Here is a 24316-nt window from a genome sequence, read left to right on the forward strand (position 1 = left end):
TAAAATGGTACTTTTAGAACACCTAGCACTCTACATGTTCTACAAAGAGCTCAATAATTGAGGAAAAGCTAAAAGGTCATCTTTAATCTCTTCACTCACCTTTAGAGGTTTAGCAAAAAAATTGGCAATTTTTGATATACAAATTAGGAACTGTAGGTGCACGAAGTTAGCCTGGGTGGCTACTAGGTCATTTCCTCTATTTGTTGAGGAATATAAGTAAAATATATTAATGTACATTTGAAATTTCATTCATGTACACACATCCATAGTTATTGGTGCATTAGATTTATGGGGACATATAAGGATGAACAATTATTAGTGCATAAACACTTTTAATATAATCTCATCTACACATAGATGTAAAAATGTATGGCATCTTTAAGCATTTAAGACAAATTGTTTTAATACCTCCATGCATAACTAATGGTTCAAGGCTCATCAATTGAATTAAAATATATAGATGGAAGCATTAAAAAAAATACAAATTTGAAATCAGGGAGCCATTGCATGAAGCAAACATGAAATGCATTTAATTGTATGAAATGACCTATTACTTCCCACCACAATTAATATTTCAAATTGACCAGTCACTTCTTGAATGACCAAATTCTTATAAGAAGGATACAATGCCACTTTCATTTCCTTGAAAATTCTATGTCCAATTTTTTACAATTTATTCTCAACAGTTTGCAAATTCTCTACTCTTGTTCAAGTTGGTGGAAAATCAAATTTTCTACCTATTTATTCCTTGTTATTGTATGCTTAATGTATATTTGCATAATGCTCACTGCACATTTATTTCCAATTTTGTTACTTCTAATGCATGTTTTTCCCTATTTTACTAGTTGTAATGCACTTTTTTGGGTACAATTTTATTGCTTTGACTTCTTAGAAGTTTCAAATAATGTAAAGAACAAACAAGTGAGACATGTTTAATTGCCTCTCATTCTTCCGAGAAGCTCCTAGGGTTGCTTCTCCATCTTTGAGGCTTAGTATCTCCAAGCTTTCCATCCATCTTTTTGTCCTTGTTTTTTTCCTAATTTCATTAGTTTTCTCTTCTCGGTGATAGTGCAAAAATTTGCCCTTTTCATCATCTCCCTCTGAATATTACAAATGGAAGATATAGAAACCCCAAATTCAATATTAGAGATAGATTCATGGATATTATATTCTAAAGCATTAACCTTGTTTTTAAGGGCTTGCATAAATTAGCTAAAAGTTTTTTTTTCTCATATTTTCCTTTATTTTTTGCATCTAGCTAGGAGTATCTCTTGTTTTCTCCTCATCATTTCTTACAATTTCATTTTTCTCCTCCTTCAGCTCTTCAATCCCAGGTCTACTTTAACTTTTTCTTCCTCTTTCTCTCTCTTTTTCTCCTTTCTATCCTCTACTTCATCTTCCTAATAATCCTAATCCTCCAGATAAGATTCCTCTTGATTCTTTGGGAAAACTCTCACTCCATCTCATAGACCACTCCCCCAACACCTCTATTTGCATGGATTGATTTTCATTATTGTTGTCCTCCTTGATGCATTTCCCCATTTTTATATTAAGACCAGTCAAACATCTATCCCAGAGCTAGAATCATATAGGTTCTCTTAGTGTGCTTATAGTTTGTGCCTTCATCTTCCATATCTATCTCCCCTTCCTTCTCATGTTTTTCTACATTAATAATCTCCCTCTCAAATCTACTTCTCTTAGGATTATTCTCCATACTAGTTTTAGTACTAGAATTTTTCCTTTTCTCTAGAGTGGCCATGAGGAGAAATTCCTCCATGGAAATGTACTCATCTTTTTTGGATTGGGGATTCTTAAGTTTCTTTTGTTTCCTAATGAGTTTAGTGACATAATCAATCACTAGAAGGGCCAAGCCTAACTCTTTAGTAACCACAAAGGAAGTAGGATTATCCATTTTTATCTTATGATAAGAAATGCATCTACCTAGCCTCAGGGAGTAGGAAAAAACATGTTGATAGAGGATATATGTGAGGCTAGGATATAGGGGTGGTTTATCCCCTTTGGGGATACTATTGCTAAGGATGGTAAATAGATAGAAAGTGACATCAATTTTGTCTCCATCCCTTAAGTAGGTCAACAAGAGGAAGTGGTATCCATAATAATAAGTAAAACAACCTTGAAGGGTAAAGAAGTTCATAACCCAAAGATAGATGAGAAAAAAGGAGGAGGTAAATCAAGGCACTCATACCCATTTTTATAAATATTATGCACCAACTTCTTGTTATCTACAAAGAATTTTTTTCTTGAATTTTACTATAGTTTCCCAAAAAAATTCATTCCACACGCTCTATAGTACATTTTAAGCCCTTTACCTCTACAATAAGCTCAAAGGTCACTGTGAACTTGATGCCTCCAATAGTAACATAGCCCTTGTACCAAGAATTACTTTGTGTAATGTTGCTAATGAAATACTACACAACTATCATACTATTTTACTTAATTGATTTTGTAATGATCTAAATGAATACATTACAAATGAGAATCAATGAATTGGTATCATAGTTTTCTAATATATTCATTAAATTTATTATAAGTTGTTTATAGTTTGGATAACCTAAATGGCCAATAAAGAAACAAAATAGATCCAATCACTAATTACTTTCTTGTCATTTAATAATCACTATATAATGGGAATCCATCGACTTCATAGAAAAAGAGATTAAGGGGTGATTTTAATTATAAAATAAGTTTCCCAAGTAACACTTATCATCAAGAAAGAAAATAATAATGGAGTGTTTAGGATATGGGAGCTACAATGGGCAGTCTTGAGATAGGACATAACTAAATTTGGGTTGTAGCAAAGAAGTGGAAGACTCCTGCTTCTAATTTGAGGGTGTGGTTGATAGGAAAAATCATGATGAAGGAAAAAGTTCCTAAAATCATCCTAAGTCTTTAGGAGGAAGAGGAGGTTGTTCAATGGTGCAAGAACATGGCAGAAATGGGCATGGGTGTATAGGTTAAAAACTTATAGCGAGTGGTTTCCAAAAGCACATTAGGGGGTTTAACCCTTTTATGGATGGATTGTTAGGAAGATCATGGTGGAGTGGAATAGATTTAATTGTTACCACAAGGACTGAGCTTTAGAACAACATTAGGGCTGCACATAGATAGAGATATTGTGGTTCATCATACTATTTTTTCTTATTTTTATGACAAGATGGAAATAATGTATAACCTCAACCACTATTGTTCAAGAATAATATGGAAATGTGATAAAATAAGAGAGAAAGTAGGATGCAACTGTTGAATGAGAGTCATTATGAGAATAGGATCCAAATCTATCCCCTAAATAATATAAAACATAAGGGCATGGATCAACATTCCTTCATTTTTCAATGGTACTAGTCAGATCATACATAGATTTTACTTGTTCAAATCCAAGAGACACAGAAAAAATTATATATTTTATTGTAAGATTGAGGCCTACATGTCAATATAAGAACATTCTTTGATGATGAAAGAATTATTCTTGAATTGGTTTGACCACTTTACCATAACCATCCTTGGTAGTGTGCCTCCTTTGAAAAAAATCTTCTTGTATTATATGGTCATGGCATACATGTGGAATTTCAAATAATTGATAAAGAATGGTAGTTGGGTATACAAGCCAAAATTATGAATTAGTAGCAATGTCTCTAGAAATGTGGTTGTGTTAATTAGAGGTAGGGGAAATTTGAATTGATAGTTGGAGGTTGCATATTTTTTAAATGTTCTTAAGTGATGATGTTTTCACATCTTGATCAAGTTTTCATCGAGTAGTGAAGGATCATGTGAAATATACTTGTCCATCCCTTTTTTACTATTTTGGCAACCTCTACATAATGGGGCATATTTTATCCATAGAATGAAGTGAAAATTTTCATTTCCTTTATTTTGAAATTATGTGATAAATAAATAGTCTAGGAATTTTCCAAATAGATTTTAGTTTTCATCATCATTTTTAAAAATGCATCAAATCTATGGTTAAAATAATGACTGGATAGACCTAGATTTTACGAGATTTCTAAGTCTAAATATCTATCTTCTATATAGTTTCATTTTTCTTGGATTATTGCATACTAGATTTATCTTTTAATGCCATTCATAATAACTGTAAGAAATGTTTTTAGCTTCTCAATGTTATAAAAATTTTTGGAGGTCCTAAGTATCTTATCATTGTAACTATATTTTCCTCATATTTTTTAAGTAATGTGGGCATGTGCAAATTATTTTTAGTGATCTAAATCCTAATGGAGATCTTAATATTTTCTCCAAATATGTAGGACACAACACATCCTTCACTAGCAATTTTTGGCATTGAGCTTAACTTTTCTTATGAAGAAACATGCTAGCAAAAATGTTTGCTAAATAATCACCTTAATGGTTTTGAAAAAAAAACAGTTTGTTATGTGTGTTGTTAAGTCATTATCTTGATGCATGAGCTCCTATTTATTGTTTAATGTTCACAATTTTCTAGGAATGATTGTGTAAGTATTTTTATCATCAACATTTTGGATCATATTACATGATCCATCATCAGTATTCAAAAGAGTCAAGGAAAAAGGAAATCTGAATTGCATACCCAAGTTGGTAGAAGAAAAAGAAGGATGAGGTGATGGATGGGGTACGTAAAATGAGGTTGACACAACTTAGAATAAAGAAGAGAATAAAAAGTACAAGCCAAAAGATATCAAATCATAAAAAGATGGAAATAGAAAACTAACACACAAAAATCAAAGGAGTCAACCAAAAATAAATAAAAGAATGGAAAATAACTTAAATATAAAAATAAATGTACATATACATATATGTATATATGTACACACACACACACACACACACACACACACACACACACACACACACACACACACACACACACACACACACACACACACACACACACATAGACACACACACACACACACACACACACACACACACACACACACACAGATAGGACATAGAAATCCAAGTGAAATGCCAAGAATTGGACAAGGAAGTGTTGATCTTAGACTAGTTTTGACAAGTGAGGGTCAACACACTTGAGCAATTTACTTAGTTCATACCGAACTAGTAATACATGCTGAGTTGTAATGAGTGTCAAGCCGCTCATGTGTCGAGTCACTTAAGAGCCAAGCAGATAGATGATGCCAAGTGATTTAGATGCCAAGGAAATAGAAGATGTCGAGCAGTTCAGGAGCCAAATCAGAAATAGAATTGTAGTATATGCCGAGCACCAGTCACTTCATTTGCTAAGTTACATAGAATTAACATTTTTTTTTGTGAAGGCAGTGTTAGAATTCTTTAGAATAACTGAGAGGGGGGGTGAATCAGTTATCCAAGGTCCAAAGGCCCTATTAATACCTTTTTACTACTTTTAATGAATCCATACACTTTTCATCCATCCAAACTTAAATCAATCATATAAGCAAGTTACAGTAAATCAATATGCAAAGATAAAACATCCAAGATCAACACATGACACAATGATTTACGTGGAAACCCAATTTGGGAATGTGACCCTGTTAGAGGATTTCACCAAACTGTTAGGAATGGGCCTGGTTAAAGGTCTTTAGAACATTCACTTGGAATGTCACCCTATTAAAGGATTTATCTTATGGCTATTAAACCAACCTAAGTCCATAGGATTTAAACTTACTGTTACAATTGCTAGAAAGTAATGATAATGGTCTTTTGATCTGATATAACTTACAACATACTTTGCCGATTTCATATCACACTTTCAGTTCAATCCTTATGCTTGGCTTCAATCACTCCAGCTTTGACTGCTTGTCTTCCTCTCAAGCTTTGTCTCCTTGAGTCTTCTTACTCATTCTGCCAATGCAATCATCCTTGTGGTTGTCTATTAAAATAGAGTTCCTGTGCTTTCTTCTCCTTAGCACCTTCTTCAGTACTTCATGCTTTTATGCTTGACCACCTCTCTCTCTTTCATTAACTTATGTCTCTTTAAATAGAAATATGATTTTCCTTTACCACTCAATTCTCCCTCTCTAATTTTAGGGTTTCAAAATGGATTAGGTAGGATACAATGTATCTACCCCATATCTTGTTCTCTTCTAGAAACTTCGCCAGTTATATCCTTAAAAATGTTCTACATGGTGTTTTGTGCCACCAGCTCATCATTCTTATCTTCCTTTTAATTCACAAATTTCTAGATAACAACCTTGTCGGCTTAGATGTGGTGAATCTTTGATTTCCAAAATAATGCAGCAGCTCGGCATTATTGAGTTACTGGTGCTCGACACCTCTATGTTACTCGACACCTATACCTACTCGGCACTTGATAAACTCTGTGTCACTCGGCATCTGAACTTGCTTGGTATCTGAAGTTTACTCGGCATCTGAAGTTTACTTGGCATTAACTAGGAATTTGCTTGGCTCTTACTAGCTTGCTCGGCTCCTTCTCTCGAATGAACTTAGTTGAGCTTTACAAAAGACTTAACTAAAACCTTAAATCTTTGATATGTTTCAGTATGCCCATTCTTTGTATCTTATAGTATGTCATCAACTACACTTTTTCATCAATGGCTTAGCTGATCCTTGTACTTCATTACAACATCATAACTTCAACCTTTCTCTAGGTGTTCTAGTTACATCTTATTGATTGCCTCCTCCTTGAAAATCAACTAATTAATAGTATTTGTATCACTAAAGCAATTGTCATTCCTACAAGTAGCAAGTTTGACATCAATGATAAAACAATGATTGAGGATATTCTTTACTAGGTCCATATATTATGCTAACAACTTTTCTTATGATCATTTCAATCATTTCCAAAAATCTCCCTCTTTGGCATTGATGGAAAACCAAATTGATCAATTAATCAACTTAGTTACCAGCAAGATTCTATACGTTGTCTTACTGTATTTTTACTACTGATCTCATATATCTCCCTCTTTCATATATATCTCTCTCTTTCTTTGTATTGATCAATTTTTTTCATATTTCTCTCTCTTTGACATAAATGCCAAAGATGTAGCATCTTTATTATGCAAAATATAAGCTTTGGCTTCTTGTTGATTTTCTCCCTCTGTCACCATGCTTGTGACTGGTTTGGAGTTTCTGCTCCTGCTGTCATCCTTTGCATCAACCTGTTAATATTTCAATGATTTATTCCTGTTGATGCAAGGAAGCTTCCTTGTTGCCTTAAACTTCTTGAGTTAGGGGTATTACCCCCAACTTTCCTCTAAGATATTCATAGGCATCCTTAGGAAATGGTTTGGTGAAGATATCTACAGTTTGTTCCCTTGTGTGAATGTATTCCAGCTTTACTTGTTTGTCTTCTACCAATTCTCTGACATAATGATACTTGATTGCAGTATGCTTGGTTTTTGCATGCACTACTATATTTTTGGATATGTTTATAGCACTTATATTATCACAATACAATATCACAGGTTTTGTTACTTCTTCTTTCATTCCATTCAATAGATGTGTGAGCCATACAATGTTTGTGCAATTGACTGCAGCTGCCATATATTCTGACTCTGCAGTGGACTGAGATGTACATGTTTGTTTCTTGCTAGTCCAAGTGACCAGCCTTTTGCCTAGAAATAATGCACCTCCACTTGTGCTTTTTCTACCATCAATGTTTCCTCCCCAATCTGCATCTGTATATGCATTGAGCTCAAATTTTCCATTCTTTTTGTAGTATAGACCAAAGTTATTAGTTCCTTTAAGATATCTCATTATTCTTTTTACTGCTATGAGATGATTTTATTTAGGATTAGCAGAGAACCTAGCCACTATTCCAACTGCTAATGCTATGTTTGGTCTACTATGTACACCATATTGTAGTTTTCCAATCATGGATCTGTACATTGTTTGATTGACTTCAACTGATACATCATTTTTGGAGAGCTTATTTCCTGTTGCCACTGGTGTGTTGACTGGTTTGGATTCCTCCAATCCAAAATTTTTAAGAATTTCTTTGATGTATTTTGATTGTGTAACAAATATTCCATGTTTGAGTTGGTGTACTTGCAACCCAACAAAAAAATTGATTTCTCCAAACATAGACATCTCAAATTCATGTTTCATTTTCTCAGCAAAGCCTTTGTAAAGTAATTCCTTACCACCAAACACTATGTCATCCACAAAGACTTCAGATACAATAATGTCTTTACCTTCTTCTACTTTGATGTACATGTTGTTGTTATCATCAGTTCTTTTAAATCCAATTTGCACTAGATACTTGTGAAGTCTCTCATACCATGCTCTAGGTGCTTGTTTCAAACCATAGAGTGCTTTATGTAGCTTACACACCATATCCCTGTTATTTTCATCAACAAATACTTCTTGTTGTTCAATGTAGACTTTTTCTTCTAGTATACCATTTAAGAAGGAAGATTTTACATCCATCTGATAGACTTTAAAATCTTTGTAGGTAGCATATGCAAGTAAAGTTCTTACTCCTTCCATTCTAGCAACAGGAGAAAATGTTTCTCCATAGTCTATTCCTTCTTCTTGAGCATAACCCTTGCATGCTAGTCTAGCTTTGTTTCTAGTAATTTCACCATTCTCATCTAGTTTGTTTCTGAATACCCATTTGGTGCCAATCACATTCTTGTCAGTTGGTCTAGGAACCAAACTCCAAGTTTTTTTTTTCTTATTTGATCAATTTCTTCTTCCATAGCTTTATACCAGTCATCATCTTGTAATGCACCATATACTATCTTGGGTTCAGATTTGTTGATCAAACATGATTCATGTCTTAGTTTGTTCCTTGTCATTGGTCTTGCATCTTTGTCACCAATTATCTGTTCAGCAGGGTGATGTCTTTTTACCAATTATCACTTAACCTTGGCTCTGTCCTTGTTTCCATGTTTGATCTTTCAAATTCAGGATCATTATGCACTTCGTTGTCAAGTTGTTCTTCATCATGTGTACTATCTTCAGAATTAGATTGTGCATTTTCTTCATTCTGCAACTCAGCTTCTGAATGCAACTCAACATTCACTGGTTGTGACTCAGCTGAAACTGATACTTCTTGTTGATTTTCAATTTGATTGACATCATCCTCATCAACAACCATTCCTTCATAATAATACACAAAGGTTTTGTACTCTTCCATTTTCTTTGGTTCTTCAGCTTGAACTTCTGTGTGCTCATCAAAATTTACATTTGCACTTTCCACAATTTTGTTAGTGTTAATATTTAAACACTTATATGCCTTACTTCTAGTGGAGTAACCAAGAAATATACCTTCATCACTTTTTGCATCAAATTTTCCATTTCTAACATCTTTAAGGATAAAGCATTTGCAACCAAATACTTTGAAATGTTTTACATTGGGTGAGTAACCATACCATAATTCAAAAGTTGTTGTATTTGTACCTTTCTTGACTTGTACTCGGTTCAGTGTATGAATAGCTACACTTATCGCTTCTCTACAGTATTTTAGAGCAATAGTCTTTTCCATCATTAGTGTTCTGGCACAATCAATCACAGATCTATTTCTTCTTTCAGCAATTCCATTCTATGGGGGAGTTCTAGGAGCTGACGTTTGTCTTTTGATTCCTTTATCATTACAGATTATCTTGAATTCATTTGATGTAAATTCACCACCTCTATCTGATCTTAGGCATTTCAAGATTTTTCCAGTTTCCTTTTCAACTCTAGCCACATACCACTTAAACATTTGAAAAGCATCAGATTTTTGTTTTAAGAACATAACAGTCATCATCCTAGAATAGTCATCAACAAATAGCATTATGTATTTATCTCCTCTATAGCTTTGTATTTCCATTGGACCACATAAGTTAGTGTGAACTAACTCAAGTATCTCTTTAGATGTATAATTTTTGCTTTTGAAACTTGACTTTGTCATCTTTCCTAGCTGACATTGTTTGCACATGATATTATCAGGCTTCTTCAATTTTGGTAAACCTCTGACTTTCTTCATTTTACTGATGTTGACTAGATTGTCAAAGTTGACATGACATAATCTTCTATGCGATAACCATTCATCATCAAATTTTGCAAATAATCAAGAAACATCATCCATATCAAGGTAAAACAAATTACTCTTTGTTTGATCTCCTTTTCCTATTAGTTTACCATCAATATCATAGATTTTTACAGTTTTGTTTCCAAATTCCACTTTGCAACCTATATTGCCTAACTGTGAGACACTTAGTAAATTGTAGTTTAATCCTTCAACATAGTATGCATTGTCACATGAAATTTGTTCTGTGAGCTTAATGGAACCTTTTCCTTTGATTTGACATGGAGCATTATTACCAAAACTAACACTATTTCCATCATACTGAGTAAAGTTAACAAACTTACTTTTGTCTCTTGTCATGTGATGTGAGCATCCACTATCTATGATCCATCTATCATTCTTGTTTATACATGTTACCAGTGTTGTGGTCTCTTCTTCATCAGATTGGTCCTTCATGGATACATAAACAACTTCATCATCATTGTCATTAGAATTTTCTTCAACAATATAACACTTCTTACCTTTTTCTTTGTAATCTCTCTTGTCATCATCTCTTATGTTCTTGTATTTGTTGCCTTCCTTGGAATCCTTTTTCTGTGGACACCTTGCAGCAATATGACCTACTTCATTGCAATTGAAACAAATGATAGGCATCTTATCTTTGAATTTTTCTTTGTCCCTGTGAAATCTTCTAGCGAGCAATGCTTCCAATTGTTCCACATCTTCCTCATCAGTGCTACTGTCACTGGATACATACTTCATTTTTCTTACTTCATTTTTCTTCCTTTCTTTGATTTCAACTATTCAACATCTTTTAGTGATAACTTGACCTTAAAAGAAAATTCAAAATTTTTAGGTCTGTAGTTGTCAAAGTTAGATAACTTAAATGCAGTGAGTCTACCTATTATACCTTCAAAACTTAGATTGTTTCCTGGTATACATCTTAGCTCTTGTATTGTTGATACTCTAATAGCATAGATAGGGAGCACGGTTCTTAAGAACTTACTATTAACAATATCTTCATCCAGTTGACAACTCAAGCATCTTATTGCACTTACCACTTCCTTTATTCTTGCAACATACTGAGCAGCATTCTCATTTTCTTCCATTTTCATGTCATCAAACTTTCCTCTGAGACATTCTCTTTTTTCTCTTTGTACATTTTGATCTCCTCCGTAGATGTCTGATAGGGCTTTCCACATTTTGAATGCAGTGTCACATCCTTTGATATCATCAAATTCAGCATAGCTGAGTGCAGTGGCAATTTTCAGCATTTTCTGATTGTGTTCTTGCTTGTTTTTCATGTCTTCTACAGTAGGAGCACCTGTTGGATCTACATGTTTAGTGACAATTGAATTTTGGGCATAATCTCCTATGGATCCAAGATGTAGCTTCATCAAACTTTTCCATGCAACAAAGTTGTCTTTGTTGAGCTTGAGAACTTCTCTCTTTGGCATTTTGATATTTTCTGCTTGTAGTTCCTTTAAACTGAATCAGAAGTCAGGCTCTGATAACAATTGTTAGAATTCTTTAGAATAATTGAGAGGGGGGGTGAATCAGTTATCCAAGGTCCAAATGCCCTATTAATACCTTTTTACTACTTTTAATGAATCCATACACTTTTCATCCATCCAAACTTAAATCAATCATATAAACAAGTTACAGTAAATCAATATGCAAAGATAAAACATCCAAGATCAACACATGACACAATGATTTACGTGGAAACCCAATTTGGGAAAACCACCAGTAACATGCTACTTGATTCTCACTCTTCTGAAGTGATGCCCTGTTAAAGGCTTACAACACACTATTAAATGTGACCCTGTTAGAGGATTTCACCAAACTGTTAGGAATGGGCCTGGTTAAAGGTCTTTAGAACATTCACTTGGAATGTCACCCTGTTAAAGGATTTATCTTATGGATATTAAACAAACCTAAGTCCATAGGATTTAAACTTGCTATTACAATAGCTAGAAAGTAACAATAATGGTCTTTGATCTGATATAACTTACAATATACTTTGCATATTTCAGATCAAACTTTCAATTCAATCCTTATGCTTGGCTTCAATCACTCCAGCTCTGACTGCTTGTCTTCCTCTCAAGCTTCATCTCATTGAGTCTTCTTACTAATTCTGCCAATGCAATCATCCTTGTGGTCATTTATCCAAATAGAGTTCCTGTGCTTTCTTCTCCTTAGCACCTTCTTCAGTACTTCATACTTTTATGCTTGACCACCTCTCTCTCTTTCATTAACTTATGTCTCTTTAAAAAGAAATCTAATTTTCCTTTGCCGCTCAATTCTCCCTTTCCAATTTTAGGGTTTCAAAATGGATTAGATATCTTGTTCTCTTCTAGAAACTTTGCGAGTTGTATCCTTAAAAATATTCTACATGGTGTTCTGTGCCACCAACTCATCATTCTTATCTTTCTTTTAATTCACAAATTTTTAGATAACAAAGTTGTCGGCTTAGATCTGGTGAATCTTTGATTTCCAAAATAATGCAGTAGCTCGGCATTATTGAGTTACTGGTGCTTGGTACCTCTGTGTTACTTAGCATCTATACCTGCTCAGCACTTGGTTCTGATTGGCACTTGATAAACTCTGTGTCACTCAGCATCTGAACTTGCTTAGCATCTAAAGTTTACTCGGCATCTAAAGTTTACTCGGTATCTGAAGTTTACTCGACATCTGACATTTACTTGGCATTAACTAGGAATTTTTTCGGCTCTTACTAGCTTTCTCAGCTCCTTCTCTCTAATGAACTTAGTTGAGCTTTACAAAAGACTTAACTAAAACCTTAAATCTTTGATATGTTTCAATGTGCCCATTCTTTGTATCTTATAGTATGTCATCAAATACACTTTTTCATCAATGGCTTAGCTGATCCTTGTACTTCATTACAACATCATAACTTCAACCTTTCTCTAGGTGTTCTAGTTACATCTTATTAATTACCTCCTCCTTGACAATCAACTAATTGATAGTATTTGGATCACTAAAGCAATTGTCATTCCTGCAAGTGGCAAGTTTGACATCAATGACAAAACAATTATTGAGGACATTCTTTACCAGTTTCATATATTATGCTAACAAATTTTCTTATGATCATTTCAATCATTTCCAACAGGCACAAACACATATGTAAACCAATTTTGAGCCAACCTAAGGATAGGTTTTGATTCTTTAGAGATAAGCAAAATTCTATTTGCAAAATCCCTATGTATTTGCATGTAGCCAATAAGATAAAAGGAAGGATTAAGTAGCAATATGGATGAATCTAAGCCATCGATTCTTACCTAACCCTAAGTATCCTAGTCTTCTTAAGGAAGATGAAAACCATATACTTCATAATTGATGCAGAGTTACACCTTGGAAAGCTCGGGAGGAAAACTCACTCAACTGAGTTACATCAAGGGACCTCTACAACAATAAGGATCAAACTCGAACACAACTAAATTCAAATCTGCATGTGCACACTAGGGATATTATGTGAATCCCTGAAAGTTATCAAATATAACCAACTTTGGTTCCATTCCATTTACTATAATAACCTACCACTGAAATTTCTAAATCGACCTTTATTTAGTGTAGAAAAAGAAAGAGAAGCCGAAAAGAGAGATAATACTTAGTCTCAAGATTTTTACTATCCATGTCAACCTGCATGTCTCCCTTTCGACCGATCATTGTTTCATGGTTGTCGGTTGTCTACAGGAAGAGAATGTAATTAAAAAAGAAACGAGAATTAGAGAGGAGTCTGCATCTGATTTGTATCCTAAATGATCACCCTCTGGGAAAAAAAATAACATCGCACAATGACTGAGATTGAACATCTCGATCTGAGACCACGGCTCCAACCACGTCCTCTCCTCCTTTGTCTTATAGCAGAGTATCACCAATTCCCTGCGTCCCCTCGTATTTCTGGTGGCTATGTATGTATTTAAATTGCTACTACTCCCGATTTGAACAATGTTAAATCGATTCTTTCTGAACGCATGCGAGGGAGGGGAAATCAATGGAGATGACTCATTTCAATAGCTACACTTTCGAGCCTTGGAATACCACAATGCTGCATAGATCAGCTGGATCGAAGATTTTAAAATCAATCTACAAGAAAACATCAGAACATCTTTTGATTCTTGTTCGAATATCGATTGAAAAGAGGGAAACTGAAAATTTTCTTTTCTATTGTTCAAATTCGAATGAATCTCTTACATGGCCTCCTGACTTATTTAAAACTGACTCTCCTTTTCTAATAAAAGGATGAGTTACATTTTTTCGTCTTCTACCCAAGAAAAGGATAAGAAACCGGAAACCGCCAACTACCTATTATTGGACTCTGACAATCATGCAGTAGGCCACATGTTTCTTTTCCGTCTTCTATCTAGAAAAAAGGATAAGAATCTGAAATTGCCTACTACCTATTATTGAAATTTGAAAATCATTAAAACTATTCTAATTTAAAGAACCTTCACCTGGTCCTAGGTGGCTATATCTGGAGAGCTCATCGAACTGCTACTCTAGGTATGCCACCACATGTAGGACATTTATTGAAAACATTAAATTTAAAACATACAAAACATTAAACTTTCCTATTCTATTTCTCGCTCTGCTATTGCAGCATACTCCCCTATAGAAAGAATCTCAAGTCCACTTGAGATGAGATCGTGAACTGATGAACTATGTTTTCTAATTTGTTGCTCATCCATCCAAATAGCCTCTGTCACTGGTTTGTTCTTCCATTTGACTAGATACTGAGTGTATTGTCACCTACGAGTTTTCTTTATTTTTGTATCTAGGATTTTCTCCAACTGAGGTGGCGCTGGTTTAGGTAGTTGTTGCAGATCTTCTGGTACCGAATCTTCATGTATGGCTTGTGTTTTAGAACCTCTGTATTGTGTGAGATCACAAATATTGAATATGGGTGAAATACCAATGTCTGTAGGTAACTAAACTTTGTAAGCATTATGTCCATATTTTTCCAGAATTTGACAAGGACCAACCTTCTTAGGTAGTAACTTTGTATGCTTCGTTTGAGGTAACCTCTCTTTCTTCAGATATACCCATAATAAATCACCAACTTTGAATTGTACTGCTCTTCTTTTCTGATCAGCAACTTCTTTGTACTTTTGATTTGAGTTCTGCAGCTGCAACTTGACTTGATCTTGGACCTCTTTAATAGCTTCAGCAAATTCTTCTGCATGTGAACTACTTGGAAAAGTATTTGGAAGTTCCCTTAGCTCGAGAATACCTCTTGGATGTGTACCATACACAATCTAAAATGGAGATTTCCCTGTGCTTCTATTCTCTATATCATTGTATGAGAATTCAGCTTGAGCAAGTACGAAATCCCACCTTTCTCCATGTTGTTTTGTAAGGCATCTCAATAGATTTTCCAAAGATCTATTGACAACTTCTGTTTGGCCATCGGTTTGTGGATGATATGCAGATGAAAATGATAAATTTGTGCCAAGTTTCTTCCAAAGAGTCTTCCAAAAATGACCCACAAATCTGCCATCTCTGTCTGAAACAATATTTAGTGGTAGTCCATGAATTCGCACTACCTCCTTGAAAAATAAATCTGCAATGTATGATGCATCTTTGGTGGATTTACAAGGTAAGAAATGTGACATTTTACTGAATCTATCCACAACAACAAAAATGCTATCATACCCTTTCTGAGTTCTTGGTAATCCCATAACAAAATCCATACTAATACTTTCCCATGGTCATGAAGGAATAGGTAAGGGCTGATACAATCCTGCATTGGTACTTTTACCTTTACCTTTCTGACAAATGGTGCATTCTTCTACAAACTTCCGCACATCCTTTTGTAACTCTGGCCAAAAATAGTGTCTACGAACCAGCTCTAATGTCTTATCTAGTCCAAAATGACCAAATAATGCCCCACTATGTTTCTCTTGTATGATGTTATCTCTCATTGAACACTTTGGGATGCAAAGTTGTCCTCCTTTGAACAATAATCCTTCTTGTACTAGAAAATCAGGATATTCTCTAGTATACCTTTCATCCAAATTAATACATGCCTGATAAATGTCTTTGAAATCAACATCATCAACATACATACCTTTCAGATTTGAAATGCTTGTAGTTTCCAACTGAATTTGTGATGTAGTCAAAGTTCTCCTGCTTAATGCATCAGCAACCTTATTTGTTACTCCCTTCTTGTTCTTGATAGAAAATTTGAATGCTTGCAATGTCTCCACCCATTTCATGTGCCTATGATTCAATTTCTCTTGACTATTTATGAAATTAAGTGCTTGGTTATCTGTGTATACAATGAATTCCTTGGGTAGCAAATAGTGCCTCCATTTCTTCAGGGATTGAACAAGTGCATACATTTCCAAATCGTATGCTGAATATCTCTGTTTGGCTTCATTGAGCTTCTCGCTGAAGAAGGCTACAGGTCTGTCCTCTTGACTAAGAACACCTCCTATGGCTATGTTGTTTGCATCACATTCAATCTGAAAGACTTTATTGAAATCAAGAAATGCCAGGACTGGTTGTCGGGCCACTTTTTGCTTAAGAAGTTCAAAGGCTTCATTGGCTTCTTCTGTCCAAACAAATTTACACTTTTTCCCTCCTTTTATAGTGTTCAAAATAGGTGCACAAATCAAGTTGAAATTTCTGATAAATTTTCTATAGAAAGTGGCCAAACCACGAAAACTTCTAACTGCTGCAATAGTTCTAGGAGTTGGCCAAGAAAGAATTGCACTTACCTTATCCTGATCCATCTTGAGTGTTCCCTTTGAGATCACAAAGCCAAGGTATGTCAGTTCTTCTCGCATAAAACTACACTTCTCCATATTGATCATTAGCTTTTCCTCTTGTAACCTTCTCAACACAGAATCTATGTGTTTTAGATGCTCCTCTTTTGTTTCGCTGAAAACCAAAATGTCATCTAGATATACTATCACAAACTTCCCTGTAAAATCTTTCAAGACTTCATTCATAAGCCTCATAAATGTACTAGGAGCGTTAGATAATCCAAATGGCATTACCTTCCATTCATACAATCCCTCATTTGTCTTAAATGTTGTTTTCCATTCATCTCCTGGCCTAATTCTTATCTGATGATACCCACTTTTCAAATCAATCTTTGAAAAATATCTTGCTTTTCCTAAACAATCCAGTAAATCTTCTATTCTAGGCATTGGAAATCTGTACCTTATAGTGATCTTGTTCAGTGCTCTTGAATCTATGGATAATCTTCATGTTCCTTCCTTCTTTGGTGCTAGAACTGCAGGTACTGCGCATGGGCTTAGACTTCTACCAATCAAACCAGCCTCGAGCAACTCTTCAGTTTGTCTTGCCATTTCTTCATTTTGTTGTGGTGTTAGCTTATATGCCACCTTGTTGGGTAATGTTGATCCTGGTATGATATCAATACAATGATTGATTTCTCATACTGGTGGGAGACTTTTTGGTATTCCATCAGCTATAATTTCTTGGTACTTGTCCAAAATTGGTTCCACTTCGTCGGGTACCTTTTCCTTCTTCTTTTCTATCACTTCCACCTTCAAGTTTGAAGACTCCATCTCTGAATTTGTTTGATTTGCAACATCATTCTATAATTTTTCTTTGAGTACAGGAACCAGTGCAAAGAGTGGGCTGTTATTTCCTTTCACTTCTTTCAAAAATTCTTTCTTACCCATCATCATAATTTTGGCGTCTGCGGCTTTTGATTCTTCTTGATTTGGCTCAACTAAAGGTATTAGTTCAATGACCTTTCCATTCTTTGTAATGGTGTATGTATTCTTCACTCCATCATGATGTGCCTTGAGATCATATTGCCATGCTCTACCAAAAAGTAAATGGCATGCATCCATATCAACAATATCAAACGATAATCTATCCTTATAGGCTCCAATCTGAAATTCCACCCAAGCTTGCTCTTCTACTATAGTACATTGCCCTTTATTTAACCAAGATATTTTGTAAGGGTACGGGTTTTGTATTCTCGGTAACTTTAACTTTTCCACCCTTTCAAGAGACACAAAATTTTCTGTAGAACTAGAGTCTACAAGTACCTTACAAACTTTTCCTCCAGATTTACAGGTAGTTCTGAAAATGGACTTCCTTTGTGGTGGTTCTTCTCTGACAGGCCTTTTTAACAATGTCCTTCTCATCATAAGTACTTCCCCTTTTTCTGGATAACTGCGACTGTCCGAGTCTTCTTGTAAATCTGCTTCTTGCGCTAGGTGTATTCTTCTTTCGTCATGAGTACTAGAGCTTGCTTTTGCTGGACATTTGTATGCCATATGACCTTCCTGATCACAGTTGTAGCATCTTATTGGTCCATTTGTCCTTCCTGGTGATCTTCTTCTGAAATTTGGCCTTCTTCCTATGAAACTTTCTCTGAAATTATCAAAATTATTAACTTCATTATGCATCTCCGGTTGGGGCTGAAAATTTGAACTCCTTCCTCTTCCTCTGAATGGTTGTCTTCCTCTGCCTCTGTTACTATTTTCTTGTCTCCTTTTGATTTTCTCTTCTACCTTCAAAGCTAGCTGATAGCATTTAGTGACGGTGTTTGGACTCAGCAACTGCAACTCTTCTTGTATGTTCATCCTCAAACCATTTAGGTATCTTGCTACCTTGATACTCTCAGGTTCTGCGAATTTTGACCTTAGACTTAACTTCTAAAATTCTTCTGTATAATTACAGACATCCATATCCCTTTGTCTGAGATTCTGCCTTTTCTAATGCAACTATATCTCATAATCTTCAGGGAGGTACGTCTCTCTTATAATCGACACTATCTTCTTCCACGAACAGATCTTCCTCTTACCTTCCTTTACCCTTTCCTCTTGCATGAAATTCCACCATGTAAGGGCTGCTCCCTTCATTCTGGACTTGGCCAATTTAACTTGCTATGACTCTGAAACTTTTTCACATTCAAAATGATTCTCCAAGGCTTCAATCCATTCCAACACTAATTCAGCGTCCATCTTTCCTGTAAACATAGGTAAAACAACGGGTTTTCCTCCCAAAGCCTTTAAAGCTTTAAAAAATGGCCTCTCATTCTTAGCTATTCTATCTTCTTCACTGTTAGGTACATCTTCTCCTTCTTCCATTCCTTCTTTCATGTCTTTCTTCTCAACTATATTTTGCATATATTCCAACTTACTGGCTAGTTCTGCCACTATCTCCTTCAACTCTCTATTCTCGTTCTGGAGAAGTTCTTCTTGCTCCTCGACCTTCTTCGCTAACTCTGCATTGGTCACCATCTTGCTTGACCCTACTGAAGAATCTTGATCAGGGGCGTTCAACATACAACCTGCAACTCTCAGGCTTTGATACCAAAAATGATGCAGAGTCACACCTTGGAAAGCTCAGGAGGAAAACTCACTCAAGTGAGTTACATCAAGGGACGTCTACAAAAATAAGGATCGAACTTGAACCCAACTAAATTCAAATCTGCATGTGCACACAAGGGATATTATGCGAATCCCTGAAAGTTATCAAATATAACCAACTTTGGTTCCATTCCATTTACTATAATAACCTACCACTGAAATTTGTAAATTGACCTTTATTTAGTGCAGAAAAAGAAAGAGAAACCGAAAAGAGAGATAATACTCAGTCTCAAGATGTTTACTATCCATGTCAACCTGCATGTCTCCCTTTCGACCGATCACTGTTTCATGGTTGCCGGTTGTCTACAGGAAGAGAATGTAATTAAAAAAAAAAAGAGAATTAGAGAGGAGTCTGCATCTGATTTGTATCCCGAATGATCACCCTCTGGTAAAAAAAATAACATCGCATGATGAATGCGATTGAACGTCTCGATCTGAGACCACGGCTCCAACCACGTCCTCTCCTCCTCTATCTTCCAGCAGAGTATCACCAATTCCCTACGTCCCCTCGTATTTTTGGCGGCTATGTATGTATTTAAATTGCTACTACTCCTAATTTGAACAATGTTAAATCGATTCATTCTGAACGCATGCAGGGGAGGGAAAATCAATGGAGATGACTCATTTCAACACCTACACTTCTGAGCCTTGGAATACCACAATGCTGCATAGATCAGCTGGATCGAAGATTTTAAAATCAATCTACAAGAAAACATCAGAGCATCTTTCGATTCTTGTTGGAATATCGATTGAAAAGAGGGAAACTAAAACTTTTCTTTTCTATTCTTCAAATTCGAATGAATCTCTTACATGGCCTCCTAACTTATTTAAAACTGACTCTGCTTTTCTAATAAAAGGATGAGTTACGTTTTTTCGTCTTCTACCCAAGAAAAGGATAAGAAACCGAAAACTGCCAACTACCTATTATTGGACTCTGACAATCATGCAGTAGGCCACATGTTTCTTTTCCGTCTTCTATCCAAAAAAAAGGATAAGAATCCAAAACTGCCTACTACCTATTATTGAAATTTGAAAATCATTAAAACTATTCTAATTTACAGAACCTACACCCGGTCCTAGGTGGCTATATCTGGAGAGCTCATCGAACTACTACTCTAGGTATGCCACCACATGTAGGACGTTTATTGAAAACATTAAATTTAAAACATACAAAAAAAAATCTTTCCTATTCTATTTCTCGCTCTGCTACTGCAGCAATAATGATGATGATGAATGTGCAATATTGAAGGAGAAGTTTGCATGTGCAAATAGAGCATTCATAGAGATTTATAAGATATAGAGAGTGAATTATAGAATAAGTTTAAGAAGAACAAAGGATAGAGGATACAACATTGTTATATTAGATCAAAAGGATCAAGAAGAACATTGTACATATTTGATCTTTAATCAAGCAACTGAAGCCAATCACAAGATCTATTCTGAAACATTCTAATAGGTGATTTTGGTAAAATCTCTTAATAGAGTAGTCCTAATAGGCTGAAGTAAATCCTTTAATAGGGTGACATTCCAAATAGATGATCAAAAGTCCATTAACTAGGCACACTTCTAATAAGGTGTTCAAATCCTTTAATAGGGTGACATTCTAATAGGTGTTCAAATCCTTTAATAGGCTGAAGTAAATCTTTTAATAGGGTGACATTCCAAGTGGATGATCAAAAGTCCATTAACTAGGCACACTTTTAATAAGATGTTTAACAAGGTGGGACTTAACAGTCTTTGTAAGCCTTTAATAGGGCATGCCTTTCATAGGGTAGATCATAGTTTATGGTCAAACCATTGTAACCTTAATTAGATACACTTTACAATTGCAGTAGTGAAGATTTGTGGGTGTCATCCCCACCCCAGTTTTACCTTCTCACTTGGAGGGTTTCTGGGTAATCATATCTAGTATCAAATGTATGATTGCTTATATGTTTACATGCTTTAAATTTATGTGCTTTACATGTTATTTTAGTTTCTCAATTGAATGTATGAGATGGATATGTGGTGAAATTTTTATGGGTTCATGTTTTAACTTCTGATTCACAACCTGCCCCCCCCCACAAGAAGTTTAATTTCCTACTCATAATTCCAACAATTGGTATCAGAGCTTTGTTCTCTGAAAGAGAAGCCTTACAACTCTGAGGAAATATCCTGAAATGGAAGCCTACAAGTTAGGTTAAACTATTGAGAACTAGGAGATTTAAATACATCCCATTCTTTAGTAGTTGAATGATGTAAGAGAATCTTTAAATAGTTCCTTGAAGAGAAGGAAGGAAATTTTTATTGTTGAGAATGACACACAATACAAAGAGATTGACACTACTAAGCTATTTGCAAATGGAGACTCAAGTGAGTATGATGCAACAATTTCAGATCTAATGATAAAGAACATGATCTAAGTTGAGAAAATTAGATATCAAAAATCTCAATTAGTTAGCAATGAAGTTAAACAAACATATTTCAAAGTCATCCCATAAATTGCTTATAAAAATGACCTGATAGGCGCATTATCAATGATTATACCCAAGGTCATAATGTTCCAAGACATGAGAAAATGTTACAAATACAAAGTAGGAGGCATAGATGACATGGAAATAAAACAAGCTTATGATGAGTTGTGTGAAAAAAAAGTTTTGAAGGAAGAATTTAAGATTATATAGAGAAGGGGTTTGACTCGTGCCCTAGATTTCCCCATGGTGTTTAAAAATAAATGGATCAAGATAGTATTAAGCATAATACATGATGGATGCCTATGGTTGGAAGGTGGGCCAATCAAGATTTCAAAGAGGATAATTCATAGGGAAACTGGATACCCAGCCCTAGATCAGCCCAAGACTCTAAGGATTGACTCAAACGAGGTATTTGAGAAAACTAAAGGTGCTAAATGAAACAAGAGAGGAATGATCATAGATACCATAATTGATCCTCTACTTGACTTTGCAATTTGAGTTATTTCTCATAAATTCTATCAATCAAGTAGGCTAAATAGTATGCCCTGCATAGCTATTGATGTTCGGTATAAAATTGTCAAGAGAGATCATACTTATGATCTTGCAGAACTTCAATTACAATACTTGTGTGCATATTTTCCTATATACAAAAATAAATTCCAATCTTTTGGAAAAGTTGATTGGAAGATAAATAGATCAGTGGCTATCCAAAATAATGAATATATTGAGCAATTGGGAGATAACTTTGAGTCATTAATGACTAGTTATTTTGAAGACTTCGAGAAATCTATGAAGTAGAGGTTAAGGATACCTATCTCCTTAGTTTAAAAACACTACAATGACATATGTTTTCTTGTGGATATTGATTACACATACATACAGGTAGCAATACCTAGGGTAAGATGGCTAAGACCCTTAGGCTATGAAATTAACATTGATGAAGCTTGAGCTACCATCACTGCATTCCTAGTGGAAGAGGTTGATAAAGGTGTCAAGATATTTCATAATTATGATGTCATAAATTCTAAAGTTGGGATGGAATTGTGAGGCCTCACCCCGACCCATCCTAGCATCAATGATACATTATTATTTTGATACTCATGACTCGATATGTCAGAACATTATTTGATGCACTGAACATTATTATGCTATTTTATGTTGTGTGATGCTTTACTTTAGTTATTTTATTTCATCATTTAATGCTTTATGAACATGTATAATGATGAAGTTAATGAATGGAAAACTAACACTTTGATTATGCAAGTCTAATGGTCAAAAATATGAGTAGAATTAGATAAACAATTGATTATTAGAAAATGGATGCTTTAATTTATATAATTTTTCTAATACATAATTTACATAATGCATGTGATTTCTTGATCTACCGATGTGTGCAATGAGTGTGTAAGAAATTTAGCCATGAAAACTCAATGGAAAGATGGAACTAAACCACTTGTTAATTTTGTGATATCTTGCATTGTCTTCTTTGGAAGGTTGTTAATTGCTCTTAAAATTCTCCTAGCTTTTGTTGGGTTCTATTAAGTCTTTAAGGCCTAAAAACATTAAATTTAAGTACCCTAGGGGTAAGGATGTGGTTGGGGAGTACTTTTCAACCCCTTAGTCTCTTTGGTTGACTTTTAGGGTCAATCAAAAACCCTACTTTTTGTTGATTGTGAAAATTGATTGTCTCCTACTTGGGTTGGTGACTCAAAACTCCATCTTGAGGCTACTTGAAGTCTAGTTGAGTTAAGGATCATACTTAGAGGCAATTCAGAGTAGTTTTGGGGTTGTTACCCAATCTCTAGTTTTGGAAAAAGTTTGAAGATTGAAGGAAGAAAAGGAAAAGCTCTTCTCAACCCACCATTTTTGCCATAATTTTTTGTGATGGTAGGAGTTCTTCACTCTTTTTGAATTGTTTCTTCATGTCGTTCATGCTTGAATCTTGCTTGAATCATGCATAAGACATTGTGTTGTTTTTGTGTTGCTTTCTTGTGTGTTGGGGTTGATTTGGAGAGATCTTAACTTGTTTTTCTTTTGATGTTATTCTTATGCTTTCTTTGATGTTTTTTGTTTTGAGGGGATTTCATGGAGAGATTTTTGGCATCACTCACCCTAGGATAGGGAAGAAGTGGCCATGAATGGGGGAAGGGCCTTAGTTGGACCTCAATAGTGTAGAGTCTCCTCTCATGGTGAGAGGAGGGAAAGAGGGTAGGGTGTATGGGCCCCTACTTGTCATCCCATACCTTGTATGAAAATTTAAATTCTTGAAGAAGGGAAGGAATAAATACCTTTGTTATATTGGCCGTGAAAGGGCATTGTAGACGAATGGAAGTTCTTGAATTTTAGCCTCAAAAAGGCTATGTTATAGGATGGTGATTGACATCTCCTATTGAGAAAATCCACCTCCCTATTATTTTGGTTCATTGTTGAACCTATTGTGCAAAATCGGGTTGGGAATGCATGCTTGAATTGTTCATCTTATTGTGTTGTTTTACCTCCATGTTGGTTCTTGT

This window comes from Cupressus sempervirens, chromosome 1 (genome assembly GCF_028749045.1).
Source record: "Cupressus sempervirens isolate cs-2001-9-10 chromosome 1, ASM2874904v1, whole genome shotgun sequence".
In the NCBI taxonomy this organism is placed as follows: Eukaryota; Viridiplantae; Streptophyta; class Pinopsida; order Cupressales; family Cupressaceae; genus Cupressus; species Cupressus sempervirens.